General features: G+C 45.2%; 1 pseudogene; it reads right to left on the bottom strand.

Annotated features, from left to right (window-relative positions):
* Positions 1 to 793: 793 nt before the first annotated feature.
* Positions 794 to 1,494, bottom strand: LOC127213804 (mitochondrial inner membrane protease ATP23 homolog; annotated as a pseudogene).
* Positions 1,495 to 9,671: the final 8,177 nt, after the last annotated feature.

Below are 9,671 nucleotides of genomic sequence, written 5' to 3' on the forward strand. Positions count from 1 at the left end.
TCCAAGGCCCTCTTCTGACCTCCCCAGGTACCAGGCAAGCACATAACACACAGACATACAGAGAGACAGAACACCATATACGTAAAATAAAAAAATTTAAAGGTAAGTAATTATAAGACTGTCCCAAGGAAATTAAGTCTTAAAGTCCCCAATGCACACACAATTAACCGAAAGAAAATGACACTGGCCTTGAATGACTTATTGCCAACTTTCATTCTTTGCATTTTAATCATGACAGCACCTCACAAATGTCCTATAATGTGATCATCTCATTGTAAATAAATACCAACTTTGCACCTCCCACCACTACCACACAGGCGCATGCCTCCCAACTTCATAATCAAATTTAAAATTAATCTCATGTATTAAAAATTGCAAATTATAAATCTAAAGCATTAAAAAGATAAGTTTACCGTGGAAAATAAAAAAAAAATGTCATTCATTTACCTTATTTACTAAATGACTAGCTATAAACGTCCAGTTTTTGCCTTGCAGTTTAAGGAGTTCCTTTTTTGCCATATTTATTTATTTATTTTAGTCAAATACTAAAACCAGCACCTCCTGCACTTTTTACTTTGTATACATTCTAGAGCCCATGCCTAACCAATAATTTACATTGGATACATTCTGGATCCATGGTCTCTAACCCATCAATCACACTGGATACATTCTGGATGCAGGGTGACTAACCGATCATTTACATTGTATACAGTTTTTAACTGGAAACATTTACATTGTATACACTCTGTGCTGAGAAGATTTACATTGTATACATTCTGTGTCGGAGAACATTTCACCTCCTGAGCTTTATGGCAGTACCTAACTGATTACATTGTATACATTTGTGCGTTGCCTCTTGGTCCTGAGGCTCAGGGATACAAACTGCCACCGTTTTCATGTTTGAGTAATAGCGATGACGGTTCTGAAAGTTTCTGTGAGCATACTGGGCATATACATCTTAGTATGTGGGATCCTGCCAAAAGGCCCACGGTCATTGAAACAAGACTCAAAAAACGTCATCCACAGCCTTCTGGGCCTCTTCTCTGCTGATGTTCTGAACAGCCAAGATGGAAAGAACAGCTCTGCCCCTCACACAAGACTGATGGTGTTGTTTTAATCCAAAATGCAACCTCAAGATTTCATTCACGAGCCAACAGTCTCCACTGAGGCTTGCGGCTTGGATCTCTGAGCACGCCAGATGTCTGACATCGGTAAACCAGTGGACATGAGTCTGGCAATGATTGAACCTGTGGATGAGCTCGTGGGTGACGACTCTGCTCACGTGAGCCTGACTTCGGATGTTATTCTGGCACAAAACAATCTGAGACATCGAAGCGTCAAATCCTCCACTGCGTTTCCATCACAGTCTTCGCAAGAGAAGTGTCTCCCGTCGTTAACAGCACAGCCTGAGTGTTTGATAGCATCCAGTAGAAGTTTGTCATACGGGTCTAGATTTGAGGAAGGCGGTACCTGCACTGCTTTCTGTGGTAACATCATGCCCCATTCTGAGTACCACATTACAAATGGGACATGCCAAGCAAAGAACACGCCAACCAGTTCTTCAGTGGGGGCTAGTAACTGGAAGAGTGTGGGTGCGTTTCTAGCGTCTTCAGGAGCATGCCCTGCCCAAGCATGTAGGAATTTAAAATGACTATTGCATTATAAAAGAGAATGGATGAGAGTAATAAAAAGAATTGATTTCAGTTCTAAATTTGAAACAGTGGAACAGTGGAACAGATGATTTTGCAAGGCATTCCACGGCAGTATAAATACAATGTGTCAGTATAAATACTATGTGTCAGTAGGTGGTAGATGCTCAAAACCAGCAGTTCCTTCCTGAGCACCTCAGTCCTCAGCCTCTCATGGGCACAGGGTTAGACAGCGTCACTGCTGAGGTTCCTTCGCATTTAAAGTTCTATAACTTCTTTATACTTTACTTGTTGGCTGAAAGTTACTTTCTAGAACATCTTACATCCCATCTGATGTAGAGGAAAGGATGAAAAAGATGTTAAGTGTGTTACAGCACACAAAAGAAATACATGGATGTGTGGTTCTCACTTAAAGATCGTAAGAAATTAATATCCATCAATGGGAAAATGGCAATTAAAAATAATGTACAAGTTGCTAAACAAGGCGTTTCCTCTACTCATGTGCCACTGTGAAAGTTTGCCTTGAGTACATGAGTGTGAGGACGCTGAGACACCCTTTAGATTTCATAGAGTAAGAGTGGCTAAAGGCTCACAGGTCTTCCTTTGAGGAGTTGAAAGAATAAGAAAGAGACTCTGAACGGGGTGGCTTTCAAACATCTCTCAAATGAGGTATTTCTACGTGACTCTAGGAATAGAGTGAGTACTGGGTACACACACAACTTCTGATCCTCCCAAGGGAGCAGGTGAGGGAGAGAGCCCACAGGGAGATGCCTGGGGAGGTAGATGACTCTTTAATCCTAGAAATGTCTGCTTTCGTATTAGAACTTTCATACACTGATATGATATGCTGACTCTCCAAATCTGGTGTTTGGGGAGTGAGTTTTATAAAAGGAGATGGACACGGTATGGTCTGTTCATACAATGTCAGGATGGATTCTAAATTATACAAGAACATGGACATTTCTCCCTCAGACTTCTGTAGAGACTAATTTGTTTCTCTCTCTCTCTCTCTCTCTCTCTCTCTCTCTCTCTCTCTCTCTCTCTCTCTGTGTGTGTGTGTGTGTGTGTGTGTGTGTGTGTGTGTGTACAATGGACCATGGCTTCTACTAACTTAAAAATTCTAATCTTGCAGCCTTCTCTCTCTCATCCTTTAGAAAAGGTTTCTCAGGGCATCTGATGCTTATGGTAATTCCAAAAGAGGGTGGCTAGGTAAAAGGCATGTCTGAACATATGAAAGCTGAAGTCAAGTCTTTGGAGGACCAGTGTGTTCATGAGACCACACCCTATGGAGCCTCGAGTTAAACTACCTAAGTGTTCTATGGAGTTCTTCATTCAGCTTAATTTACTTTGATTTGGACAGTACTAGAAAACACTCAAAGGTGTTCAAGTTGGCAGTCAGGGTGGACAGGCATATGTTTCTGTAGGGAGACTTTTTGCTGGCATGACTGCCTGCTTGGATTTTGGCTCAGGACGACTCACAGCCTGCAGGGGTAGCTGCAAGTTGAGCATGCATGCTTGCCACACTCTGGAGCCCACCACCAGAGGGAGATCCACTGGACAACAGCACTAATCCATCTTGACTGTCTTAACCTCTCTTTCCAGGACATCTCCCGGTACAGCTATGTTGAGAATCAGATTTCAGCAGGTGTTTTGCATAAGCCCTATCCCATCATGGAATGGTACACATATATTATTACAGAATGCAGCGATTATGCCTATTGCCCAGTTGTAACTGCTGAATTATTGAAAACACGGAGTGGAAAAGGCATTGGTAAAAATGGACAGCACACCTTGGTGGTTCTGCAAAAGGTCTGATGTCAGAAACTACAGTTTGGTGATAAAATTGTGTTCACAGTGCTGCCTTGGTCATAGGTTTTATGCCTGAAGTTTTATACAAAAATTTAAATTCATAAAGTAGTTTGACATAATTGCTATCTGTGTATGAAGTTTTCTGCCTGAAATATGATTTTATCACCAATTTCACTTTTTTTTTTCAAGACAGGGTTTCTCTGTGTAGCTTTGTAGCCTGTCCTGGCACTTGCTCTGTGGACCAGGCTGGCTTTGAAATCACAGAGATCCACCTGCCTCTGCCTCCATAGTGCTGGGACTAAAAGTGTGCGCCACCACCACCAGGCCAATTCTACTTGTTAATAGGCTTAAAATTACTATAAACTGTGTTCTACCAGCAGCTTGCTAAAAGGAGTTTATTTCCTTTCATTATTCATTACTCTTTGCTTTGAGAAAGAACGACCAAGACCTCTTTATATTCCCGAGTGTTCTGGCTGACCTCTTCCCTGTACCAAGAATTCAGAAGAGCCAAATGTTAGGTGCTGTCTGTCCTCTGACCATGCTGGCAGGGTCTTCTGGGAGAAGTGACCAGGTCCTTATTGAATGAGGCTCTCCCGTGGTCTGCTGTAGAGCCAAACCTCTGCATATGGTGTGGTGAAGTACCCTCAAGGGTTCCTGCCCTTTGGGATTCCAGACAAAGTGCAGATCCTCAGAGCCGTTCGTGCAGGGCTCACGGACTCTGACCTTGACCACATTGCCAGGATCTTTCACTTTCAAAGACTCGTGTGCATGCTGGAAGGTTTTTGAAAACACACTTTAAAATGTTGAGGTAGCTACCTAGCCATGCACCAGTGTGGGAAGAAAACTACTGTAGAAGTAGGAAAAGCCATTTAAAGATAGAAAGAAAGATTGCTAGCAACGGAAGGCCTTGTTTTCATACTGATAAACTGAAAGGCTAAGGAGAAAAGGGTGACTTTAAGAATTATTGAATGCCCAAGAAGAGTCTGGCCCAAGGAGAAATGCCGGGAAATGGTCTCCACTTAAGGATAAGGACTTTCATGTTTGAACCTATTATGGGCCTGATTGGGTCTCACTCAAAACTTGTATGTTGTGATTCTAACCACAAAAATACCTCAGAATGTGTTTATATTTGAAGATAAGACATACAAAGAGCTATTTAATTAGAGTGATGTCATTTGGCTGGATCTTTATCCAATATGGATAGTGTCTTCCTACTTGGAGGATAATGGGACACAGATACATCCAGAGGGAACACCCTGTAAGGAAACGGAGAAGAATGGCCACCAGAAGAGAGGGCGCAGAAGTCAAACCTTGGCCTTCCAACCTGAGACACGGTACTTTTCTGAGGACTAAGCCTCTCAGCCCCAGTGCTCTGTGATTAGGACTGTAGACCCCTCCGTCAGAGGTCTGGAGTTTGGTTGTCAGAATGAACATCGGGCAGTTTCACAGCTACCCGCAACTCCAGATCTGGAGATCTGGTGCCCTCTTCCTCCTCTGCAGGCCACCAGAGTGTTATGCCACTGTGCAGAGTGTACTCAGCTGCCCCCCAAGGGCTCCTGTCCTCTAGACTCGAGCCAGCTCCAGAGTCAGACATATGCACAGGTCCACACACAGCCGCACAGGCGAGCACACAGTTAAAAATAAAACTTTACCGAAAAGGCCCGCTACCTGTGGCATGTCATGGTGGTATCCTGAGCTGACTCATGCATGCATGCTGACTTCAAAGGCCTGTTAGATCTGGATCAATCTAAGTAACACGGAAGTAAGAAGGATGAGGACTGACCTCTTGCAGGAGTAGAACTACTGTTTAATCAGAACAGTTGAGGGACACAGGTCTCTCTCTGTGGGAGTGAAGGTTGTGTATCTGGGTGCATGGTCTTTGGAGCTTTATGGTGGCAAAGGGTTCTCTATGGCTCCCGGGTCAGATGAGCTTAGCAGATGCTCTTGCTGCTAAGCTGGCTTTCTTATCAGACAGGTGTTCATCTACTTGTGCTCTTCTGAGGTTCCTAGTTTTAGGTGGTTAACCCTTTAGGGCCCATCTGGGAGGTTGTGGAGGATTGCAGACCTCAGGGAGACTTAGCTGCAGATCTGGGGTAACTAAAGTCATCATCAGTAGGGCGGAGGATATCATATCATTCAGCATAAAGCTTTCGCAGAGCATGCACAGGCCCTGGGTTCAATTACCAGCAAGTACCACAAAAAAGAATGCAAAACAATGTAGGTAATGGGTGCCGTGCCAATGAAGGCAGACGGGATTTGAGAAGGATTGGGACAGAGAGGACAATTGTTTCTTAGATCAAGGAAGAGAAGACTTTGTGGTTTCTATTGCCCAAGAGAAGATGAGGTAAAAAGAGCAACATTGCAGGTGGGAGAGAAGGCAGAATTTGGTAGAGAAAGTTCTAGAACGAGGACCAAAGAAGTGCAATCCCAAATAAGTTTAGCATGGGAAAGAAGGAAGAAAGGGAGGCATAGCACTAAATAGCTTACTGGGGAAGCTGACCAGAGTGACTGCTGTTTAACCTCGATGATAAAAGCACTCTTGTGAACGTCTGGTGAAGAAAGATTATGTTCTAAAGTTGAAGACAAGCATATGGGAAGGATCTAGTTGCTATTGAAATATTGAACAGGGTTCAGTATGGTGCCTAGACAGGAAGCCAAGTGTGTGCTGGGCCCAGCCATTGTGTCCCTGCATAGTAGGGATATACACAGTGGAGATGCTCAGCAGGTAAAGATGTCCCCAACACAGTGTGATGTCTAAGGAATTGTGTGCTCGCTAAAGTCAGGTTTCATGGAAGGAAGAGGAGAGATTCCCTTGATGATAAACTTGAGAGACCCATAACCTTGCCAAGAGACAAGACAGGGGGTACAACTCCCACTCCTACAAACCACACACACACACATATACCACAGCACACACCACACATACATCACACCACACACACCAATCATACTACACACACACACACACACACACACACACAGAGTACCCATGCCACATCTCTCTCTCTCTCTCTCTCACACACACACACACAATACCCTCCCTGTCCCCCACCCCCACATACACAGTGGGCTGAGGTGCAAAGTGTGGGTGTGCATTGAGAAAGTATGGAAAGCCTTTTTTCTTCTTCTTTTTCCAGAAAGAATAGGGCACACAATACTCTCAGTTTCCTCCTCTTCCCCTTCCTTCCTTCCTTCCTTCCTTCCTTCCTTCCTTCCTTCCTTTCTTTCTTTTCTTTTTGTTGACTAAGATGATAGCAGATCCATTTATAAGGTTAAATGTATGAAAGGAAAAAAAATCCACCCAGATGGCATGTCTGGGATGCAACCAAGGTAACTATTATAGTTTTAGCCTTGGGTGTCTCTTTCCAATCCTGTCTTCTTCGCTTGATGCATTAATCTTTCCCACGAGGTCTTGTTCTCAGCCTGTGACAGCTGCTGGAAGCAGGTTATAGTGCTCTGTTCTGGGAGCTGCTACTAATTCCCCGGAGGTAGTTCCTGGCTATGAATGCACCCTTTCTCCTCCGAGGCCTTCTGGGCTCTCTCGCATCTTGGGCATATGTGTTTGCATGTCTCTGGTGGAAACACAGGATGGGGCTTTATCTGTAGGAGACCGGAAGCCCTCCCAGCTACCTCTCATGAAAGAGACTAGAGACCAGCTTTTCTAGGAGGCCCAGAATGAGGTCTGAGGCCTTTCAAATAAGACCCAGAAGGACCCGAGGACAGGCCGTAATGCTGAAGGGCTCATCACAGGCCTGCAGAAGGAAGAGTTTTTGTCACTGCTTAAAAGCAGCGGGTGGGAGGTTTGGCGGCAGAGCACCTATTGCCAGGCTTCATCTCTAGCACTGGCTAGAAGAGGAAGAAACAGGGCCACCTTTGCTGAAAGGCAACACCGAGCCTCCCTTTTTGGGAAAAGAAAGAATAGGTTCAGCTTAAGCTTCAGGCAGGAAGTTTTATTAGCAAAGATTTCCTGTTGAATACAGGTCCTGGTAAAGCATCTCCTTTTGCCCCTTGGTTTCCAGCTGCCTGGAAGCCACTGCACATTCAGACTTTTTTTTTTTTTTAACTTTAAAACTAAAATACTCTAAACACCGTGTGCCGTACGTCTCCGCCTTCATCTGGCAGTTTGCATCTTGGTTTGCACTTTTGTCTTGTGTTAAGGCGATGTGGTATCTGGGCCAGGGCAGTTTGAGGAGGACCACACTGTGTGGATAAAGAGAACATAATGTCAGGCTGACAGCTGAGCAAATGTTCTTTTCCCAAGCCCTTTGGTAGAGAGGTGTCCCCTTTCAGAAAGCCTTGGGGAGCAGGAGTCTGCAGGGAATTATTAGAAGCTCCAGGTGAACGGGGAGCATCATGAACTGTATTATGTTGGTGTATTCCCAGCAGGGACAGGAAGTCATTAGTGTTAGCTCCTGGCTGGGGAAGGCCACGAATCTCTAAACTACCAATGGAGCTCTCTCACTTGGAAGGACAGGAGAAGGCACTGACAAATCCCAGGAGGAGCTGCCTGCAGGCTAGAGAGAGCTGTCACTTCCATCGTGTTGTCCAAGGAGCATGTCAAATATTAGCAGAGGGGATGTTTTTTTTTTTGGGGGGGGGAGGTGATGTAGAATATTAGTTAAAGATGTATTACTTTTGTCTATGCTATGGGAGATTTGTTCGATGATGCAGAAGATGCGATGCATTCTTCTGTGTTGCATTTGTTTGACTCTGTAAAGCTGTGCTGTTTTGCCTGTCTAAAGCACCTGGTTGGTTTAATAAGGAGCTGAATGGTCAATAGTCTGGCACGAAGTGATAGGCGGGGCTGGCTGGCGGACAGAGAGAACAAATTGGAAGAGAAGTCTGGGAAGGGAGGAGCAAGACCGAGCAGTGAGAAGAGGAGAGAAAGACACAAGAGATCAGCCACCTAGCTACACAGCCAGCCATGGAGTAAGAAGTAAAGAAAGGTGTACAGGGAAAGGTAAAAGCCCAGAGTGTAAGGTAGATGGGATAATGTAAGGAAAGCTGGCTAGAAACAAGCCAAGCTAAGGCCAGGCATTCATCAGTATGAATAAGACTCCTTGCATTTACTAGGGAGCTGGGTGGTGAGCTCCCCTAAGGAGTCAAAAGAGGAAAGAATAAAAGCAACCAACTGACTACAAGGGTGTTGTTTTTTTTTTTTCCCTCTGGCCTGGCAGAAATGAGCCAGGGACGCCAAGCCCCTGCCAGATGGGTTTGTGCGCCCCATTTTCTGCAGAAATGTCATTCTTCAGAGTCTGAAAGTTGCATCTGGTCCGGCACTTCCTGAGACTATCTCTAACTGTGGGCCTGCCTGAGCAAATGCTTCTGCCGGAGAGGGCGCTGCTGGAGTCCTGAAATGCAGCAAGTCCAGACAAGGGCATGGGATGAAGGACCCCACACAGACTCCAGAGATTTAGAACAAAAAAAGATGTAAGTTTCCCATGAAACCCTGCGAAGCGAGTGGTGCGCCGGACTCAGTGTGGGGTGTGGAGCACTTTGACACCTCGTCTGGAAAGACATATTTTACAGTCACAGAAACCTCCCAGTGTGCCTCTCTGTGAGTTAAGGCCTCTAGGCTCTCCCTCTATTTGCAATTGTCCTTGAATGCATTATTCCTTGTCTTCATATCACAATCCGATTAGCAGGCGGTGAAGCTAGGATCTAAGACACTAGAGCTGCTTGGAAACAAATGTGAAAGGGCACATTGGAATTCCTTACTTTGTATGCTAACTCTAACCACGAATAGAAAAGACTGTAGTTGATACTGGGCCGTCTGACCAGTCACCCTATCTTCCTCTCTGCACCTGTCCCCAGCTCTCTCTTCCCCCTAGCTGGCATACTTTGTTCCTACTGGCACTGGCCTGGATTGATTGGTTAACCGGGAGCTCAGGTATTATTGTATGTCTCCCCCGAATACCCTGTCCCAGATTCTGTGTCTTGTTAATAGACACAGACTGTCTTGTCAGCCTTCAGTTCAGCAAGGCTTTCCTTAGCCAGGCCCTTCAGCTCCTCACATATGGTGCTAAACACCTCGTCGTCTGCTCCTGGAAGCAGCTCATCCAGAGGTTTCTGACTCTCAGGATGCCGCTCAGGGGCCCCCTGCCATGTCCTCTGTCCACTCAAGGTTCTTTCTTCCACACCTTAGGGGACAGTTGCTGCACCAGTGTCCCAGCCCATCCATAGCAGCCGAATATGGAAACACCGGCATGCTTG

This window comes from Phodopus roborovskii, unplaced genomic scaffold, assembly GCF_943737965.1.
Source record: "Phodopus roborovskii unplaced genomic scaffold, PHOROB, whole genome shotgun sequence".
NCBI lineage: Eukaryota > Metazoa > Chordata > Mammalia > Rodentia > Cricetidae > Phodopus > Phodopus roborovskii.